Source organism: Ambystoma mexicanum, chromosome 13 (assembly GCF_040938575.1).
Source record: "Ambystoma mexicanum isolate Mex_15411 chromosome 13, UKY_AmexF1_1, whole genome shotgun sequence".
Taxonomy (NCBI): Eukaryota; Metazoa; Chordata; class Amphibia; order Caudata; family Ambystomatidae; genus Ambystoma; species Ambystoma mexicanum.
Window position 1 is genome coordinate 252560987 of NC_090938.1, and position 22299 is coordinate 252583285.

Genomic DNA, 22299 nt, shown 5'->3' on the forward strand with positions numbered 1-22299 from the left:
TAATGTAAAATAAATGTACTTTACCAAATGTACCGTGTTGCTGTTTGATTTTAAAGTACAGTTTCATATTCCGAATTGTGGCGCGCTGTGTTGTGAGATGGTCTGTGTTGGTTTCTGGGTTCTGTGTGGAGTCGCGTAGAAGACGACTGGGCGCGTTTGCCTACGCAGCACAGTAACGTCACGGAGAGAGGCGGGGAATATGAATGTTTGGATAATGTCAGGCTCAGGGGCGGGGAAATTGATTTAGTGCCCCAAAAGCAGATCAGCCAGGGCGATGCGGCAAGTGATAGGATTATCAGAAAATGGCGGCGCCCTGGTGATTGTTTTCACATGCGTTTAATGGACGAAAACTCGGGTAAGGTCCATAGGAAAGTTTTCTAAAATCGAGCCACTTAGGCTTAAAAAAACATGGCCGACCCGTAGGGACAATAACATTTTTTACTAGACCATGCCTTTAACCTACAAAAAACAGGAGCACTGTCCTTATCCGAACCGATGCCTCATGCCACTAACTGTGCATGTCTTCCTCTTTCTCTTGTTTGCTTCTTTCATTCCACTTCTATTCTCCCTGAGCCCTCTCCCTGGCCTCCACCAGCAGCACTCTCAATTGTCTCCCAGATTCCCTCTTACCTACGCCTCTCTCCTTTAGGTCTCCCTTTCAACCCTTGTCTGCCTATCAATCTCGGCTTTCACCCTTCCCTCTCCCAGCTTTCTTCTGACCTCATCCCACTCACTCTAGGACTCACATCTGTATTCCTCCCAGGTTCATTTCCGTTCCTCCCGCTCTCACGCTTTCTCGCTTGTTTCTCGTTTTCTTACCATAGTCTTTATTTTCCTCTCACCACGGTCAGTCCATTTGCCCCTCAACTTGATCACGTTCCGCATTCTTCACCCATTTCAGGCCCTCTTCATTGTTTGTATTCCACCAGTCTTCCCGTCTCTCTCACTTGACTTTTCTTCCAATTGTACTTCCGCTGTTTCTTTTCGGCCAGCCTAGCACTCACCCCATATCCCCTCTTATGTTCTTTTAGCCTACCCCCAGGCTTTCATCGTTGTACATATTTCCTTTCATCTCCCTCTATTTCTCTGTCTGCTGCCCATTCTTTCCTTGTCCCCTTCTATTGAGCTTTCTCGTTCCCAACAGCATTTTCTCCCTCGTTCTCTCGTCATTTATTCATTCAGGGATTTCAGGGCAAGGGGTGGGCTGCCTCCATGTGTCTAAGAGTCTTGCATCTAAGAGGCACTACTAAGTACCACATACCTCTCAACCTTTACGTACCCTGGGGTGGGTGAAAGCACAAGATTTCCTTTTAGGGGGATGAGAGCCCCTTGAATTGAACCAGCAGATTAATGGCTTGGCCTGGGAGTGAGCTATTCATGGGTGGGTGAGACCCGCCAAAAGCATTTAGTTGACAGGTATGGTACCCTTAAAATGGATTATAGTATTACCAGATCTCTCGAGTTTCCTCTGGCCATGCACAAGAAAGGCCGCCCAGTGCTGTTTTTTCCCTGTGGATTCTGGAACTTGTAGTTTTTTCTATCTAACTTGAAATTTAGTAAAGCTACACGTCCCAGGATTCCAAGTAAAAACAGCACTGGGTGGCCATCTCATGCATTAACACAAGAAACGAGTGGCCTCTCTATTAACCAATGTAATGTATGCATTTTGGTAACCTCTCAAAGGAAAGGCTTGCTGTCAGGATCCATTTCTTTGATGGAAAGATGGAAGACATATCACTGTAGTAAGTGTTCCGTGGGCTATCTGACCAGCTGAACAGTTGTTCTGATGGTAGGTGTGTGATTGTACGTGTGATATTTACAAAGAAAAGCATTAGGCAAATTAAGCTCAAATCTAATGGATTGTTGGGTGAATTGATGTATATTTTGGCAAAAGGCATACTAGGGGGCTACTTGTTTACGAGCAAAGTGAAGGCGCAGGCACAACAGTTATTTGAAAAGGGCAAAGCCCCTTTTTACCATATCATTGGTTCTCAAACTATCCTTTTGGCACGATTTTCAATGCTCGCAGCTAACCAAAGGTTTAGAGCTCTCAAGCTTCCAATGGCCATGTGTAAGAAGAATAGCCAGTCCTGTTTTGGCATGGAATTCTGGGACTTGTAGTTTCCCTCATGTTCAAATCTGGGAAAAAACGAAAAGTCCCAGAATTAAAAAAGAAAAACTATACAGGACTGTGTGGGCTTCTCAATCCTGACATGGGAACTTTGAGGCCTCAGTGATGGTGTACATATTTTTTTTTATCCTGCATTTCCCTCCTGGGCTGGCACTGTGAACTGAAAATGTGGTGAGGACTGGGTCTGCAGAAATGCTTGGTTTTTGAGAGCAGCGCGAACCCAGCAACTGTGTAACAACAACATCGTCAGTGTGAAGAACCATAGATCTGTGTTGCTGCGGGCATGGGAGAGAGCGTGAATGAGTCATAGACTGGAAGAGTTAATGGACAGAGAGCGAAGGAGGCATGGATTATTACAAGCTGCTAATTGCAGCTATAGTGGAGACAATGACACCTTTTTGTTCTGGTGAGCTGCTGAGCCTGGACCTCACAGCGGGTGCTTTATTTTGTTTTGCATAAATGACAGTTACTCTGCACACCCGCCCAGTCCCCTTCTATGACTCCCCAGCATGCGGCCTGCTTTCTGTAACCACCGCACATCAAAGGGTAGATGTGTACATATGTTGTGTAACAATGTTTACCTATGATTGTTTTTTGTATACTGAACTGTCTAACTGGAATTACTGGTGTTGATATGTGTTGACACATTGTAGCCGTGACCACGCTCACACCTTTCCTAAGACTAGGCCTTGGCTGCTCTTACGTTACCTTGATTGGGTTCAGGATAACCTCTCAGTGTCTTCCCGTTTCACCATAATAGGGTGACCTCCCAAAATCCTTCCATCAGTGCTGATTTTGGAAATGTATCTTACCACTGGGCTCACGCTGAGGGCGTATGCTTCTCACTACTGCTGCTGGTTCCTCTGTCTTTCCTTAGGGGCCCATCCCCATTGCCATTGTAGGAAGGATGACTGGAGCCAAATAACAGTTCCTTAATCTCTTGTTTCCCTAGGACAGGGCCGCGGTTTTGTGCGATGCAGGAGATGCTTCCTGTCAATACGTAATATGTTGTGCCTATGACCACGCATCCGAAGCTTTAAGAATCGAGAATCTGACCCTCTGCAGCTAGGCCCTTGCAGGACAATGCCACAGTGTTGTGTGACGCAGGTGTTTGGTGGCGAAGGGGTCACTGCGCAGATTGAGACCATCTAAAGGAAAGAAAGGTTGCGGGGAGTGGAGGGGAGGGGATCAGTCACTACTGCTCTCTACTAAACTTGCCGGCCTTTGCACGTACTTCCACCTAACTGTCTGACATAACGTACTCTGTCCCTGTGCAATCCTAGGCTCTCCCCTCCCAGCAGTTAGCCATACTTTGTGTTCTCTGTCTTTTCTCTAGGTCCCTGCATTGTGGGTACTACTGTACTGTGAACTGTGCTTTTGGCTCTCTCCCACCCTTTAGCCCCCCACTATGGTTTACTGTTTACAGTGATCTGAGTCCTTTAGGCTTTCTCCCACTCTCTAGTCCACACTCAACTTTGGTTTACTGTTTTACTGTGATCTGTGCCCTTTTGGCTTTTCTCCCACTCCCTAGCCCCCGCCTAACTGTGGTTACTGTTTTGCGTAATCTGTGTCCTTTTAGGCTCTCTCCTACTCTCTAGGACCCCACCCCTCTGGGGGTGTTCCCTTTGTACTTTTGAGTGTACCTGTCTGCCCCTTCTGTGTGTTCCCTACTGTGTGACCCCTTGCCCACCTCTGCGCTTCCAGTAGCCTCTCTCTTCGCTCCCTCCTCTTCCTACTTCCTCCTCGCACACTCTATGGTGCTTTCCATCTCCCCTATCTTCTCTAACTGCTACTCTTTCTCCTATCCTATCCCTCTCACTAAGTTAGGAAGGAAGAGGTTCTAGAGTGAGATCCTGGTCTCCAACCCAGGCCTCCCCATCGCTGATACCTACATCAGTGCTTCCTCCAGAAAGACGCTTACCGACATCCTCTTTGTCGATCCCTCTCCAGACCTATGGACCCTTCATATGGTCTCGGTTATCTCTCCTTTTTTCTCCTCTCCAATTAATGGTGGCATGCAGTGTGAGATCCTCTTGGCCTCTTTCCACTCCTCCAAGACCATCATTAATGTTTATCTGAATGGCACCATCTTGGTTCAGGGCCCTCAGCCCAATCTCCTCATTTTCGATAGGCGTCTCCTGCATTTTATCAACTTCCTTCCTTCTCCTGCTACTTCTACCAGCCAGCTCCTCTCTGACTCCTCAGCCACCTCCCTCTTCCGCCACTTCTCTGGCACCCTCTGCTTCCTTTCCGGCTACTTTGCCATCTACTTCTACCTCCACTGCCCACTCTCGGGCCCCCTACCACCTTCACAGGGCATACCTCAAGCTTGTACCCCTCCACAGAAGTCTTTCAAATTAGGCAACCTGCTGCATGTCCCTGCTCTCAATTCTCACCCTGCTCTGAAACACTCCCCTGACATATGCCATCTCTTTGAAGAACTTGACCTGATGTCCTTGCTCTCACAGAGAAATAGTTCACGGCCAGCTCTGTCACGAGTTTTGACACTCTCCTCCATGATGGCTACAAGATCCTCTTTGAACCCAGAATGAACCATGCTGAAGGAGGAGTAGCCTTGATCTTTCCAGAGTGGATCCCTGCTTCTGTCATTCCTACACAGGCCTACTCCTCCTTTGAATGCCTGATCTGCAGGCTCTCTATCTCTTCTGGCCTCTCTTTGACTGTGGCCATCATCTACAGGCCACCTGGCCAGCTCGCCCTATTCCTGTGAGTGGGCTAACCTCTCTTCTTCTCTCTTTGCCTCTGCTTCTCAACTTCACCTCCTCAGAGACCTCAACAGCCATCTGGATGCTTGTAATCCCTCCTCTGGGCTTTTCTCCAACCTCTGCGACACTCTCTCTCTTTCCATTGTACCCTCTGGTCCGACACACTGTGCTGGACACATCTTGGATGTTCTCATCTCCTCAGAAAACCCCCTCTCGAACCCTTTCACCACTCCTCCCTCTTGGACTGACCACTTTCTGCTCTCATCTCACCTGAAGCTCCCTGTCCCTCAGACGAAGGCAACCCAAGCACTGCCACCTACCTTCTCGGTCATTCGGCCCATGAAGTGTGTGTCAGTGGAGGCCTTTGCTGCTACCTTCTCTGCCCCTTCTAGATCTGCAGCTGGCGCACACCCTGAGACAGTCCTCTCTAACCTACATCTTTCTATCTCCAACACTCTGGATATCCTTGCCAGTGTCATGAGAATACGTCTGAAGGCTACCTCCAAGTGCTACTCTTGGTATGATTCTGATCTCGCCACCCTGAAACACAAGTCTAGGGCGGCTGAGAGGAAGTGGAGGGCATGGAATGCATTCTCTGACAAACTGGCCTGCCGCCTGCTCCAAAGTCAATACAGACTCTCCGTCCTGACCAAAAAGAGAGCCCGCATTCAAGCCTGCATTTCTGCAGCCTCTAATAACATGGCCAAACTCTTTAAAATCTGCAAGGAGCTGGCCAATCCTTCTGCAGTCTCCACCTCTCCTGTTCCCTCCCAGGCCCTCTGTACGACACTGGCTTCTCACTTCACCACTAAAACTCAGGACATCCTGTCCTCTCTCTCCTTTTCCTCTCCCTCTCCGTCTCTTGGCCCCCCTCTGGCAGCCTCTCCATCTCCTCCACCTTTTTCCTCTTTCTCCCTGACCAAAGAGGGAGGATAGCTCAGTGGCAATGTGCTCGCCTTGGAAGCAAGATGACACGGAGCACCAGAGGTTTGATCCCCGGTCCGCGCTTAGAAACCTCTGGGTATTAAGCGCGTTATAAATGACCTATCATATCATATCACTCCTGACAGGGTTTCTAGACAAGTCTGGCTTGGGTGACCTCCTTCCTCCTTGACCATTCCTCCCAGGTCCAACTTGGGTGTGTTCTCTCTACCACCACTCTCTCCACATATGGTGTTCCCCAGGGCTCAATCCTCTGCCTCTTCCTCTTCAATGTTTACTTGTTCCCTTTGGCCCACCTCTTCTCTACCATCTCCTCTAACTTTCAGTGTTATACAGATGACTCTCCTCTCTCCTTCAGGCTACCCCCAGCCTCCTCTCCTCTCTCGCTCATTCCTGACTGTCTATCTGCGATTCAGGAGTGGTGCGCCTCCAACGGTCTCTGCCTTAATGCCAGTAAGACTGAGATCCTTCTTATTGGAATCCCTGCTCCCACTTTCCCTCTCTCACTCTGGTCGCCCTCCTTGGTCCCTCTTCCTTCGCCTTCCTGTGAGGCCAAAAACCTTTGTGTCATCTTTGACTCCACTCTCTCTTTCTCTCCTCAAATCACGGACCTTGCCAAGCAGGCCCACTACTAGCTAACTTTGGGTCTCACCCTAAGTTAATAGGGTAATTCAGATGTGGACCCCTTGCGCACTGTTCTTAGAGAGGCACAGCTCAACCTCACTGATGAGGCCGAGCAAGGCCGAAACATGTGTCTGGGTTTCTGTTGGTACCCTTGTTCAGAAGAGAATTCCCTAGCATTTTGGTGCTGCACTATGATATGTTGTGGATATTTCTCTTCTGTAAAAAGGGATAGCGAGCTACAAAATCTGGTTGAGACTCCCCCGCGACTGAGGCCATTAGAGAGACTCCCAGAACCCCACTTTTTTACATATTAAAAAGTAACTTTGGGTCTCACCCTAAGTTACTAGGGTCATCCAGACGTGGACCCCTTGCTCACTGTTCTTAGATAGGAACAGCTCCACCTCACTGATGAGGCCCAGACAGGCTGAAAAACATGTCTGGGGTTGCTCTGGGTACTCTTGTTCAGAAGAGAATTGCCTAGTATTTTGGTGCTGGACTGCTCTTGGGTAGGAAAAAGGCTGATATGTTGTAGATATTTCTCTTCTGCGAAAGGGATAGTGAGTTAGAAAATCTGGTTGAGACTCCCCGTGACTGATGTCGGTAGAGAGACTCCCAACACCCACCTGTTTTGCATAAAAAAGTAACTTTGGTTCTCACCCTACGTTACTAGGGTAATCGAAACGTGGTTCCCCTGCTCAATGTTCTTAGAGAGGCTCAGCTCCACCTCACTGATGAGGCCCAGCTAGGCCAAAACACGTGTCTGGGGTTGCTCTTGGTACTCTTTGTTACGCTCACCTGGCTCCCACAGGGGCGTCGGTCGGATCCGGACAGCTGCGGTCTCCACCAACGTGATGCGTAGTGCAGAGATGACTGACTGGACTGGCCCTCCTAATCTTGTCTGCGTGACCCATAGAAGTATTCTCCTGCAAGTGGAGAGATGGATTTAGCCACCCATGAATTCAAGTGATGGCACCCCCGACAGTCCTCCCAACTAATCACCTCTGAAGTGCCCCCTCAGCAATCTCACCTTATATTCTTGAAAGATGAGCTCTCCATCCTGCATGGATTGCAGGGGCGCATTGATGCCAGTTACTTCACTGGTTTGAAGGAGTTCTGGAGAGTATTGACTCTAATGTTCCTGGCAAGGTCCAGTAAGTATCAAGTTCATAGAGTTCAATATGTCCGATGTTTCACTCTTGTCCCCCCTTCCTTCCTTGTCTTGCAGCTGAGACCGTGAGAAGATGCCCTCGTGGCAGCTGGTGGCGCTCAGGTAAGAGTCTGTATTACCCGACGCTGTCCGGTAAATGTTGCATGTGTTTAACGTGTTGTTTTCTCTCTCTTTGCAGGTGCGGCACATGAAGATGTGGAGATTTATAGAATAATGCCCCCGGTGGTAAATCAGGTAAGTCTATGGTGATAAGAGTTATATTTGTTGGTTTTCTCGGCTCATCTTGTTGTTTTCTTTTGTCCCTCAGGTGCCGGAGTTCAGCGAAGAAATGATGGAGGCAGCGCCGAATCGAAAGATGCTGCGAGGACTGGTGAGTATGACGCGGCGCTGCAGTTGGAGATGCGACGCGTACAGAAATGATGTTCCTTCCAGGTCCGGAGGCGAGATGGATCCTGAATCAGGTGAGGAATTTGAAAATAGTTGATTTTCTAACCTTGTCCTTTTCTTTCCTCTTTGTTTTAGGAGCTCCAGATTCGAGGCTGGCGTGGCAGAAGACTGGATGCAGACTGCAGGCACGGTGAGCGTTACGCTGCTGGATGCAGAATAACGCAAAGCGTGTGCTGCTGTTCGGGCGTGGTTTAAATAGCCCCCAAAGTAGTTACAGGTAAGAAGTTCCCTAGAACCACGCCCGAGTAAAAAATAGTCCCTGTAATAAAATAGTCCCATCCAGGCCTCACATTGGCTTGGACTCACTAGCAGCATGGTCTGCATCAGGTAAGTAAAGTCTATGAGCCTGGCGCCTATGGGGCCAGGACTGATTTCTATGATGAGCCTGGCACCTAAAGCGCCAGGACTGAACCCAAACAGCCCCCAGCCGGGGCTGTTGGGGTTTTAATAAGTATCTAGATGCCTGCTCCTGGAGCTGATGGGCTTGGTCCTGATGCCCGGGGGTAGGCATCATGACACTCTTGTTCAGAAGAGAATTGCCTAGCATTTCGGTGCTGTGCTGCCATTGGGCAGGACACAGACTGATTTGTTGTGGAAATTTCTCTTCTGTGAAAGGGATTGTGAGCTAAAAAAAATCTGGTTGAGTCACCCCCGCGACTGAGGCCGGTAGAGAGGCTCCCAGAACCCCTTTGTTTTGCACACTACCATCTGCACCTCCTCAGAGGTATTCTTCCTTTCCTCACTTTCCCCCAGAAGCTCACTATCTCTAGAGCTGTGGTCCTCTCTAGGCTGGACTACTGCAACCGCATCGTCTCAATATGCCTTCCTCTACTCTCTTCCCTCTGCAACTAATCCAGAACCGGACTGCAAGACTTATCCTTGGCCTCAAGCCCAGGGACCGTATCTCTCTCACTCTAAAATCTCTCCACTGGCTCCTGATGGTTGCACGGATCAAGTTCAAGACCCTCTGCATCATCCACAAGGCTTTCTGCAGCCGGGGCCTGCACTAAACCGAACTCTCTCTTCCTAAGCACATTCCTTCTTGAGCACTTCGCTCGGCTACCTCCAACTCTCTGAGGGTCAGACGCTTCTCCAGGTAGAGAGTTGGGGTTAGATCTCTTTTCTCTGCAGGTGCTTCCCTCTGAAGTGGCCTCCCTGCCCCTCTCAAATTTGAGCCTGACCATCTAAGGTTCCGGAAGCAGCTCAAGACCTTGCTTTTCTCTTCTGCTTTCTCTTCTGCTTTCTCTCTCTCTCTCTCTCTCTCCCCCTTTGCTGACCAACCGTATGTTGCGCTGACTGGCTGCCTGGCTACCCTCTGAGTCTCACAGGTACCAAGCTCCCCCTTGACCAGTAGCCCATGAACTGCCTCCTGGCCTACAAGCACACTTAGGGGCTGTATCTGGAACCCTACAGTCCCCTGACTCCTTGCACTTACCCAGAGCTGTGCTGCTCTGGCTGCACTTACTCAGAGCATTGTTGCCCTGATTGTACTTCTCCCTTCCCTCTCACTGCACTTCCTCTCTCCCTCCCCCCTGCACTTGTGTCTTGCACCTGCACAATCTGAATGACACAAGGCCTAGTAAGATTGTTTGTTTTGTCCTCCCTCCCTTTTTTTGTCATGCCTAGAAACACTTGTGTACAGGCGTGTTCTAAATTACTTTTCATATCATAAAAAGGCAGGAACACAAGTACACAAATCTGTGTAAGACATTTCTTATGGATATTGATCTGCTCCATCCCCTGAGGTTAAAACATAATTTGATAGCTTTGATAACATTATTATGTCATACAGTGAGACTCATACATGGAGGAACAATTGATTGTGACAAATCCAGGCAATGTTAGCATTAGCATAGAGGTGACAACCGAGGCGGACCTCAGACAGTAATACTCTAATTCACATGCAAAATGCAAAAATCTAAAAGGGGCAGCAGACTGAGCAAGAACAAAAGAGTGGCTCCTATGGGGGCACCAGACCGAGCAAGGAAGAAAGGGTGGCTCCTATGGTGGGAGCAGACCGAGCGAGGAAGAAAGGGTGGCTCCTACTGCGGCATAGCTTCATTGGGCAAAAAAGCCATCCTGTTTCAAAAAAGCCAATTGATTTATGTATTGGTGACATTTGTATAGCTCAACAATACCCCGAGGAATCCTCAACACTCTTTGGATGAACGTTTGAAGCATGTGCACAGTATTGTTGAATGGGGCAGGCTTGAATGTAGCAAAACATTTTTGCATCTGTATGTTGTGGCAAGGGGTTTCCGATGCCTGAAGGCCAGGTAAGCCAGCTAATCATGCACTTGGTTTCCCAGGTTCAACCATGGAAGTGATCTCCTAACAGTGGACGCATGTCCCCCTTTGCTCAAGCGACAGACTAAGTGACGGCTACATTCACGACTCCCTGAAGGCTGAACATTAGGTGGGAGTGGTGTATTTCATACAGGGCATGTGTGTGGTGCTCTGCAACTGGCTGCTCGCCAAGTGTTTTGCACCACCACTGCGATCTAGAATTGTTAGCTGCTCCCACAATCAGACCATTATGTTTGAAAGAGAACAGGGAACACTTATTTAGTACTTTTAGCTGAAAGAAACATATGCTCACCACCAAATTAACCTGCCAGGCTACAGAAATCTGTTATTTGAAGCAAACATCTCAATGTTTTATCTTGGGACTCTGGTGCAGCTGGGGCCTGGAGGAGGGCGGGAACATGTTCTGCAATTCTTTCGCTTCTTGGATTAGAGCTTATAAAAGCCAATCTCCAGGTCACCATTGAAGAAGAAAGAGCCCCACAGCCTATGAAACCTGTGGCCCAGCATTCCTAAAATCGTGTTTGTTTCTAAATTAGGGGTTTCTGCTTCCTTTAAGTGCATGTCGGTCTGATTGCACGTCTGGTATTACTTCGTCAAGAGTGAATAACAGGGAAGAGCTTGCTTTTAACTCTCTTTTTTAAGTGTTCCTGGCAAGACATGTAGCTCTCTGCCATAGTATTTCATGACACATATCAGAGTGGCCCTCGTGCAACTGCGTTTATTTGAAGGGTAAGGCTTGTATTTCAGTAGAAAGATTGTGGGTAACCGGTTTATAAGAATCATTTTGTAAATATTTATGATTTTTTTAATGGTTGTTTTGTGACGTTAATGTATAGCAGATTCAAATGTATTGTTTATAGTAGACGTACATTAGGTAATGTGTATATACTGGGCATAGTAGTAATTTGGAAGGTTTCATGTTAAGTCATACCATGCGTTAACAATAAATAAACAAATAATGAGATAAAGTTTTTTGATCCAGTTGCTGATGTCTTTCTGTGTAACATCTTTATGCTCAGACATGTAAGGATATGTGCTAATGGCTTCATCACTTTAGCTTCGGGAACAATTTTGCACACTGATTAGTGTTGCATCAAGATAGTGTTGTTATGTCCATGAAGTGTTACAAAACTGTTGGGTGTGGAGTAGACTGTGGCGTACATGGTAAAACAGCATGCCAAATTTCATTTCAGCATAATATACCAAGCAAACTTTACCAAAGTAGAACAAACTGGAAAAAGGCACGAATTCTGTCTGATAACTTTTCAATTGATGGCAATCAAGTTTGTTCTTGCACCTATCTCCATCCACTCAACTTCTGACACTTGAGCATTTCCATTCTCTCCTCTGTGAATATCTAACATGATTTACAGGAAGAAAGCAGCCATTTTTAAATGAAAACCCAGGGTCTCATTGGCATCTTCACTCTCTTCTTCCACCACTTCAATCTGGCTATGGGCCTGCACACTCCACTGAAGCTGCTCTCCTTCACGTATCGGATTCTCTTCTTTCCGCTCGGCATAGTAAACTTTCTTCTATGTTGATTTTACTTGATCCTTCTGCTGCTTTTGATACAGTCGATCACCCTGCTTTGCTATCTACCCTTTCTTCTTTGAGCATCTCTGGTTCCTCTCTTGAATGGTTTAAATCTTATCTTTCTGGTCCCTCGTACTCTCTATCTTGGCTGGCCAGCTTTTCTGTCCACACACTCTTCTTTATGGGGTTGCCCAAGGCTATGTCCTTGGCCCTTATTATTCTCTCTGTACACTATTCCTCTATTCTATATTTCTTCTTTTAATCTTTCATGTCATTTTTATGCGGATGACTCTCAGATTTCCTTTTCTTTTTCTGAGTTTTCTTAGTCGCGCCACTCTAAATTCTTTGCTTGTCTCTATTCCATTCAGTTTTAGATGGTGTACCATTTCCTTCATCGCAACCCATACAAAACAGAAATTTTTCTTTTTTTCCATCTCCTCGTTCCCCTCCGTCTTCTCTCTCCTTTCCCCCCTCTCAGCTCTCCTTTTCTTCTGCCCAGCAATGGGGGGTCCTCTCTGATTCCTCTCTTTCCTAGCCTTCTCATATCTCTCTTACAGCTCATAATAGTTATTTTCTTCTCTTTAATCTCCATCGTGCCCATCCATTTCTTTTCACGCTACCAAACCTCTTATTTTTGCCCTTATTTGTTCTCGTATTGATTATTGCTCATCTCTTCTGGTTGGTCTACCTGCGACTCGTCTTGCCCCTCTACACTCTATCTATAATTCTGCTATTTGTCTACTCTTTGGTCTATCGCCCATGCTTATATCTCAGTTGCACTTTTTACGGCTGCTATCCTGACATTTTGAGTCCCAATTCTTGATTGATTTTCTCTCAATTGTATTTAAATGTCTTCATGGCATTGCCTCTCCTTACCTTGCCAGCTCTCTGGTTTCCTTCTACTCACCTGCCCGAGCTTTGCGTTCCCAGTACACTTATCGCTTGGCTGTTCCTAAACCCCCTTGGGATTCTACTCATTTTTGTTCCTTTTCTTTTTTCGCTCCATTCCATGGGAATTCTCTGACTCTTTCAATCCGTTCTTCTTCTACTTAGTGTTTGTTTCGTAGTCGTCTAAAGGCTTATTTCTTATCTATGCAATCTGCCTAATTGTTAACTTCCTCACAATGATTATTGTACCATTGTTGATTTTTAAATGTAATGGTGCTTCGGTGAAAGTGCTGTATGAATAACAATAAAATACAAATAAATACAAATACATCCAAATGCGACATGGCCGATTTCAGAGGCACACGTAATAGGTGCTAGTCAGCAGAATAAAAACATACGTAAGGCTACTGAGCAAACAATGAGCTGTGTATCTGACAGAGATTTTGATGTGGAGGCATTGTGAATTATCGTCATTGAACATCTATAATAACAAGCATTTGCACAGATATTATAGATTTTCACTGAGGAGAATTCACAGTGCCTCCATTTCAAAATGTCTGCCACATTGCAAATCTCCCCGTTTGTTATGTAGTTTTATGAATGTATTCATTTCTGTGTTAAGACTTTATTATCCTCTTAGAGCTATAAACCAATGTTTGTTTAGTTTTTGATAGCTCTGTGCTTAGATTGCTAACTAATCGATTTGGAATCTGACCTTACTGTGCTAACTAGAACTTTGCTTAGTATTCTAACTGGAATACTGGAATCTGTCCTTTTGGTGGTAATGGAAACTGGCCTCATGGATGTACCCAGATACAATGGATACGGGCACTGCTCTACTACCTGGGAATTATGGAAGCTGCCTTTGGCATAATGGAATGTGTCACGGAGTACTAACTGGGCAAACAAGAATGGGTCACTGTTGTTCTAGGTAGTGATAAATGCCGCTGGTCTTACTGTGCTAGGTAGGCATAACAGAAGCTGTCAATACTTTGCTAACTGAGCATAGGAACCTGCCATGTTGTGCCAACATGGCCAGTAGATAGCACTGGTATGAATACACTTTTTGATGGCAAAGATTTTTAAAAAAATTGTCTGAGAACTTGCTCCACTAATGGCAATATTAGCTGTATAATGGAAGTGCCTGCAAATAATCCGAGTACCATGGCAAAACATTGCACTTTCTGGCTGTATGATGGCAATTACTCGTAAATATCTATACAATCCTTATACCTCAACGAAAACTATTTGCTTTGTCTATGCTTCTTTGGTTTGTAGTAAAATATAGGGTGCTTCTTTCATGATCAAAACGAGAGAAAGACACATTCAAGTTTGAAAAAGGAAAGAAAGAAAGAAAGAAAGAAAGAAAGAAAGAAAGAAAGAAAGAAAGAAAGAAAGAAAGAAAGAAAGAAAAAAGAAGGTTAAAGGGAAGACTGGTATATAGAAAGCAAGATGTGAAGACTGCATTGATGAAGGGAAGAAAGAAGGAGGAAGTGAAGGTAGGAAGCAAGAGGGGTAGAAAGGAAGGAAGAAGTGAAGGTAGAAAGGAAGAAGAGAAGAGAGGAAAGAAAGGGGGAGAAAGAAAAGAGAATTAAAGAAAGAGGGAAGTTTGAAAGATTAAGACAATTAAAAAGAAAGAAAAGGACATGAAGGAGAAAGGCTGCATGAGCTTGAAATGCACACCTTTAGCATAACTGCACGAGGAGGGGGTGAATAGTATGGAGGGCAATTGGTGCATGCGCCTGTAGTCTGATACAGCGTGGCTAGTAAGCTATGTTGATTGGATGCAAGTCAAACGAAACCTGACAGAGCTCTATATGTCTCCCATCCCTCTTTCTTATCAAGCAAGTATTTCCCTTGCTTAGTAAAGTTAAATCACGACTAACCAGTAATGTAAACTTAAGAGGAAGAGCGTAAATTGGAAGAGGAATCTGGAATATGCAAATTGAAGGATTAACTGGAAAAACATGATTTCTCAAGGTTGCTGCACTGATAATCCTTGGCGAGTGACAGGTAGTGAGGTCACATGGAATGAGCAGCCAGAGGGAAAACGGGCATTCTCTGGAGCTGGGGATGCTCACAAGCCACGTAAAGTGATGCCAGAGTTGCTATATGGAGGCTCCCTTAGAGCACCCCACTCCGCCCGACATTCATTCATGCCAGACACCCTTTCACGCACAAACATAGATGAGAATGGGGAAAGAAGAGACCTTCGGGGTTCATAAGAAGTCCCCATTAAAAGCCAGTCAATCCCGTATAAATATCCAGGAACTGAACTCCCTTCCATAAAGCCAGCCGGTGGCGAACTCCCGCTTCCCGAGGCTGAGCGACTTCAATTCTCTGCAGACAAAATGCTGTGTCAATCGGGGGAGAGCGTTGCGTTCAGAGAGTGTTCGGGTAGGGACTCGGGCACACCCAAATAAACTCCACCCCTATGTTTGCTGTGCTACAGAGAACCAGCACAGAAGCTTGCCTTGCTCAGCAGGAACAGCTGGTGATCAGGCACTTCCTCCTGATTCAAAGATGGTAGACAGGGGTTTTAAACCCTCAGTGAAGTTCAGAGGGGAGATCATTCATGCTAATCTGTGAAGGGGAGAACATGTAAACCCAAAGCAGGGAAACCTAAAGGTGGAACAAGAAACCCCTGTGAGAGCCCTCAGTAAACTGAAGCAGTACCAATCCTGAGCCATCAGAAAATATTTTTTTTTTTCATCTGCTTTTCACTGAGAGTGAGGTCCTGTTTCCACGCTCCTGGCCATCTGTTGTTTCTTGCACATGTGGAGTTTGTGCCTGGCTGCTGACCCCTCCATTAGGTAGATGCACATTCTGTGCATTACAGCACCTCCAGGGGAATTAAGGAACCTGAAAAATTGAAAATTGAAAAAAAGAAGAAAAAAACTAAATTTGCTTAAAATTGTTGGAGAAGCAGTGTTATATTCGGCATTTTCATCATGCTGCCGTTTTTTGAGCTTTTTAATACCTTAAGCTGCCTTGTTATTTTGAAGGCACAAGTTTTCCCACTATCTCCTGCTTATTTGACTGATTTTTAGCCCTTCCAAGATGGCCACCATGGTTTTATTTGTTGTATAGGCAGGCTGGCTGAACTACCTCTCCATGTGCAGCACTCCCATTGGTTGATGAATGGTTTCTTCCATCCACCCAGGGGCCGGCAGGCTTTATCCGGCCCTCTCAGAAAGGCCCACTTCTAAGGTCCCTGTCTGCTCCCTGACCGCTTCCGGAATAGTAATTAGAGTCCTCCCTGCTCCTTAACCACAATGATGCTGCCACCTCACTCCTCTAAGAAATCTGGACTGCCTTGACATTGTCACCTCCAGAACATTTGGTTAGTCCCCTCCTTCTGGACTCACTCCTACCACAGTTGACTATCACTGTTCTTTCTGCTTGTTACTCCCATGTTGTCATCCTGATGCAGAGTGCTTCTTAAAACACTTTGCTAACATCAGAATCCCTGATTGGGAAGTCAAATTTTGCTGTTTTTTGCTTTTAGCTAGAAAGTCAAATCTTGCGGTTTTTGTTAGAAAGTCAAATCTTGCTGTATTTGGTTTTTGCTAGAAAGTCAAACATTGCTGTTTTTGCTAAATTCTCTGTATTTTGCTTGTATACTGTTAATTAACAGCCCAGTGACCTTGCCACTCTCTTTTGTCCCACACCTATCTGCCTTAGCCCCCCCAGTTTCTCCATCCTCTCCTCGCTTCCACCCCCATGGCGCTTTCTGTTTCTCCTATCTTTTCCAACTGCTTCTCCATTGACTATCCTTCCCTTCTCATTAAGTCTGGTAGGAAGAAGTTCAAAAAGGAAATCTTGGCCTCTAACACTGGTCTTCCTATCGCCAACACCTACTCCATACTTCCTCCAGACAGACCCTCACCGACATCCTTTTTGTCATTCCTTCACCCGATCTATGGACTCTTCATATGATCTCTGTGCTCTGTCCTATCTCCTCCTCTCCCATTAATGGTGGCATTCATTGGGAAGTTCTCATGGCTTCCTTCGACTCCTCTAAAGTCATCATTAATGTCTACCTTAATGGCACTGTCATGGTCCAAGGCCATCAGGCCAATCTCCTCCTCTTTGATATGTGCTTCCCTCACCTCATCAATTTCCTCTCATCTCCTGCTGTCCCCTTTCCTCCCCCTTGGCTACCTTGCCCTCTCTCTCTCTCCTCCTCCTCTGCCCCTCCTCAGGCTCTTTCTCCTCAGCAGGGCGTACTTCTTATCTGTACCCCTTCCCGGAAGGTCTTTAAGGCTGGCAACCTCCTTCATCTTGCCACTCTCAACTCTCGCTCTGCTGTCAAACACTCCTCTGACATCTGCTGCCTCCTTGAAAAACTAGACCTTAATGTTCTTGGTCTTACTAAGTCATGGTTCGCAGCCAGCTCTGTCACATGCTTTGACACTCTCCTCCCTTATGGCTACAAGATACTCTCTGCAGCCAGATCCTCCCAGTCCGGCGGGGGTGGAGGGGTAGCCCTGATATTTCCTGAGTGGATTCCTGCCTCTATCTATCCCACTCAGACCTACTCCTGTGTTGAATGCCTTGTCTATAGTCTCTCTCTCTCTCTCTCTCTCTCTCTCCTACCCATACTCTTACTGTGGCTACCATCTAACGGCCTCCTGGTCAAATCACCTAATTTGTCTCTGAGTGGGCCTGACCTCTCCTCCTCCCTCCTCCACTCAACTCCTCCTCCTTAGTGACCTCAATATCCATTTAGACTCTCCTTGTTCCTCCTCTGTACTCTTCCATGACCTCTGCGACTCCCTCTCCCTGTCCATTCTCCCCTTTGGCCTGACTCACTCTGCAGGGCACACACTCAATGTCTTGATCTCCTCTGACCTCCCCCTCTCCATCCCTCTGACCACTCCTGTCTCCTGGAGCGACCACTCCCTCCTCTCCTCTCATCTTTCCCTCTCTTGCCCCCAAGCCAAGCCTACCCCAACACTGCCACCTACCTTCTCAGACATCCGGCCCATGAAGCGTGTGTCAGTTGAGGCTTTCCCCGCCACCTTCTCCCCCCCTCCACCTCTAGCTGTCTCACATCCTGACAGAGCCCTGTCAGCCCTGTCTCCGCTCTATTCTTCAATTTCTGATACTCTTGATGCTCTTACCCCTGTCATGAGGATCCGTTTGAAGTCCAAATCCAAGTGCAATTCCTGGTATGATTCTGATCTAGCTACACTTAAACCTAAGTGTAGGGCGGCTGAGAGAAAATGGAGGGCTTCTTGTTCATCCTCTGACAAACTGGCCTGTTACCTGCTCCAAAGACAATACCGACTCTCTGTTCTCACCATGACGAGAGTCCACATTCAAGCTTGTGTCTCTGCGGCATCTAACAACTCGGCCGAACTCTTTAAAATCTGCAAGTAGCTGGCCAACCCTGCTGCAGTCTCTACCCCACCTGTTGCCTGTAAGGATATTTGGCATGTTACAGCACTACTGCACAAGTAGCATTACAGCACTACTGCACAAGTAGCATTTTTTTTTGCAGCACCACCACAAGGGTGCGGTGCATTGCTATATGGGTTAGCAGATTAACAAGGAAAGACAGGCTATTCAGTCAAAAAACGATTTTAATATATAAGATGCAAAGCTATTTTTACAGTTAAAAGCACACGTGTTCATTTAAAAATGCACACTATTTTTCACCTGAAATGCCTATATTGCTAGAGACACATTTGAAAATTAACAGCTAACATATTAACAATTAACCTGACTAATAAAACCTTATTTTAATATAACCCAATAATAAAATGTGTTCTCTACTGCAGAATTAGGCATACTTTGAAAACCATTTAAATGAGTGTGCAGATTTTTCTCTTCTCTGCCTGATTATCCGTGTTGTTGTGCACAGTAACGGCAGGAAGGAGGAAGTCAGATTTGCAACAATTGCAAATGTATAAGCGAAGCTATTGTTGAAAAGTAGGAGGATGAGAGATGATGGATTTCATTGGAACACGTCATAAAGAGGGCTGAGAGGAAAGTTTTAGTGGGCAGTAGCAGGGAAAAAGACAGGCAGACATCTTTCTGCACTACTGGGGAGAAGACCTGGCTGTGGGGGTGTCCTGCTGCAGTCGAGACTGGGGAAAGCTGAAAGAATTACATTTCCACTGGCAGAGGCTGTCCTATCTGAAAAAGCTGAGAATTCCAGGCAATGACCCCGGCTTGAGAAGGCAAGCGTCCCTTTTCGTTGGAGTTAAGCCAAGAGAGCCACATTCACAGAGAGAATCCTCTAAACAGATAAGGTAATTACCTAACTGGGGGAGCTGTGTGTGTGCACGAAAGTATGCAGTCAGTGTAGAAAAATGAAAGTCCCGTGCGTGTCTTAATCAAGTGCTAATGTTGCAATTTAAGTTCTGTTCTCCGCCACTATAATTGCAGTGTGTCATTGAAAATGCTTTGATTGTTCCCTTTTATTGCTGTAAAGAATGAGATTATGTCTAAATGCAAATTTTATAATACAGAAAATATTTGAAAACAGACGGGTGGTTTATTTTCTATTTACCATTACAATGCCAATGATGTGGGGAGATTTTTAAACAGTGCAATGGTCATTTTAAGACAGATGTGTGTATGTCAGAATCAGTATGAATAATTGTGAGTGACTGTAGTATAACTTGTTGGAGGTACATGAGCCAACGGGAAGAGAGACTCTCTGAACATAGCTCCCTACCGTATATAAGGTAGTGGAAATTACCACAAGACTACCACATATAGATCTCTGTCGTAAATAAGTCAGTGAGTTTGCCCATGGTGGCGCACCAACACTATCCCTGGAAATTGTGGTTTCCCTAGAATGCAGGTCTGAGGTCTCTCTAGTGATCACACGAAAAATCTAAGCAAAGATAAGGGATTCTGGACATTGGGGCCACAAATAAAACAAGGGAATTATGCTCACCAAAATACCACCAACCACGTATACCAAATATGCAGGTCTGGATGCTGAAATAATGCATGTCCATTGTATTATTGTTGCACATGGCCAAATCTGAATACAAAGAGTGATTATTGCTAAGTTATTTCTCAGCGGTAATAAAATACCGTCAGGCCCCAAATCTCCACAAAATACCCTACATATTTATGGTGCGTTGCAGGCCGGGGAAGTGATCACAGAGTACCTACTGGGCGTGGCAAGCGTGTCTCACACTGCCATTTGCACATTAAAGGGAACCCATTTTATAATAGCAGTGTGCCACTAAAAACGAAGTTCAGAATGTCACAAAGGGAAACCACATTCTCAGATCTAGTACAATATTTAGAGGCAAAGTTATTTGCACATGGGAATTGGTCTTCGAACAGTACCTTAGAATGGAGTAACCGCATTCAGGGTGAGGTGCAGAAAGAAAAACTAGACAATATTTTTGCAGAAGGCAGCATAATTCAGGTCTGCCTTACAAGATTATTGAATGCAGCCGATAAAAGTGCAGAGAAAGACTGTTTAATACGGCTATGCGGCAAAATATGGTTTATTTTAAACAAGTCACTGCGAATGCAAGAGAATGATACTCAGCTAATTAACAGGTTAAAGACTGAATTAGATGGGGCAAGTAAAAATCAGGAAATGTTGAGAGCAGAATTGGATGTATGCCAAAAAGACATGCAATTAAAATGCAGAGACTTTGATACTCAGTTATCCAAAAGCAAGAAACAATTTGAAGATAGTGAGCAAGAATTGACACACTTAAAAGCCTTAGTGGATCACATTAGGCAGGATAAAGATGAGGTTGTTTCAGAAATGCAGATTTTACAAAAAGAACATTGCGAAAAAGAAGGTGATCTCCAGAGTGTAGAACAAGAAATGATTAAAATGATCCAAGAAAGAGACAAGAGAAGTAAAGAGTTCAATGAATGCCAAATGCAAATGTGCGATATGCAGGAGGCAATTAATAAAATGAGTGATGAAAATAATTATTTGCATGATGAAGCCAACAGACTCCTTAAAAAGTGTAAGGACTTAGAACAGCAAATGTGCATTCCCAGGTCCCAGGAGAGGCGGCAGGGTACCACATTCAATGGAGTGGAGGTGAATTCTAGCTCTGCCCAAAGAGCTAGTGCCCCAGTGACTGGGCCGGTGACTGAACTTGGTTGCAGCGCCCTTGGGGGATTTGATACTCCCATTGGGGGCAGCCACCAATCTCATACACCTGAAAACAGGATTGAATCACAAAATAGTGCAATTCCATGCATTGCAACAAGTAGCCCCATAAAAATAATGAAATCCATTAAAGCCCTGATCAAACCATTTAAAAAGGGAGGTGAATGCTGCATTGAGGATCACTTAGAAGCGGTGCATGACATTTTTAAAGCGCTCCAGATACCTAAGGAACAGTACAGACAATATTTTCATTTAACTTTAGATGCCCCGACGGCCAGCATCATAAGGGGATTAAATGAACAGCAGAATATGACATGGCTGGAGTTTGAAAAAGAAATTAGGCGCCATTTTTCTCCTTTTCAGTCATTGCAGGAGGCAAAGAAAGTTGCGTACACTATTACTGCTGGACCTAATACATCACCTCGCCAATTTTTACAAGACTTAAAAAGAGCATTCTCTCGCTTTGATGTATCTTTTGACTCAAATTCCAATGAGTTTAAAACCGCATACTTCTATGGGCTACAGAAAGACATCATATCCCAATTGGTCCGTGAATTTGACCGTGACAAGTCCCTTGAATGGATTGTACATCAAAGCACCAAGCTATATGAGGTACTCTATTGTCAGGGTAGAGAAAGTGATAAAATGAAAGATACCAGGCCTAAATCTAAAGAACCCTCAGCCACAGTAATGGAAATCAGGTCAGCCAAAATGTCCCTTGAGTCTGCTCAAAGCCAAGGTAAAAATAATGTGACACCTGAACAAAGGGGTAATCAACAAAGATCGCCATTTACTGTACCAATGTTCCAATCACATGATCCTAGTAATAGAGAGAGCTACATCAGCCCTAGATATTTAGGAGATAGACCCCGGGTAAGATACCGGTCTGATATGGCAGGTATGAACAATAATCAGAGACAAAATCAAGATCAAAGAAATGATGGTCCCTACCAGTCATTGGGGACACAGAGCAGATTTGATCCCAGCACCATGATATATGGTAATCAGGATAGGCCCCGATATGTGGATCGATTTACTGATAATGGAAATCAATATAGGGGCCAGTACCCACAATCTGAGAGACAGGACATGAAGCAAAACGTGAACTACAGTCCACGCCAGTACAATGATTCCCCACCAGGGGACTATAATCAAAGGATGGGTGCAACCCGCTCCCCTCCACAAATGAATCAAGAGTTCAGAAACCATCCCAACCGGTATCAATCACCTGAGAGGTATCAGAATAGATCCAATCAGGGGGAAAACAACCAATATCGACCTAGGCCACAGAAAGAGGATCCTAGAGAGGTGGAAAGGTTCCAATGCCTTGAGGCCCAAGTGAAAATGTTAGCTGAGCAAATAGGAAAGCTCTATACAGCGCAAAAACAACCTTCCAAAGAGGGGGCTGATGGCCATAGCA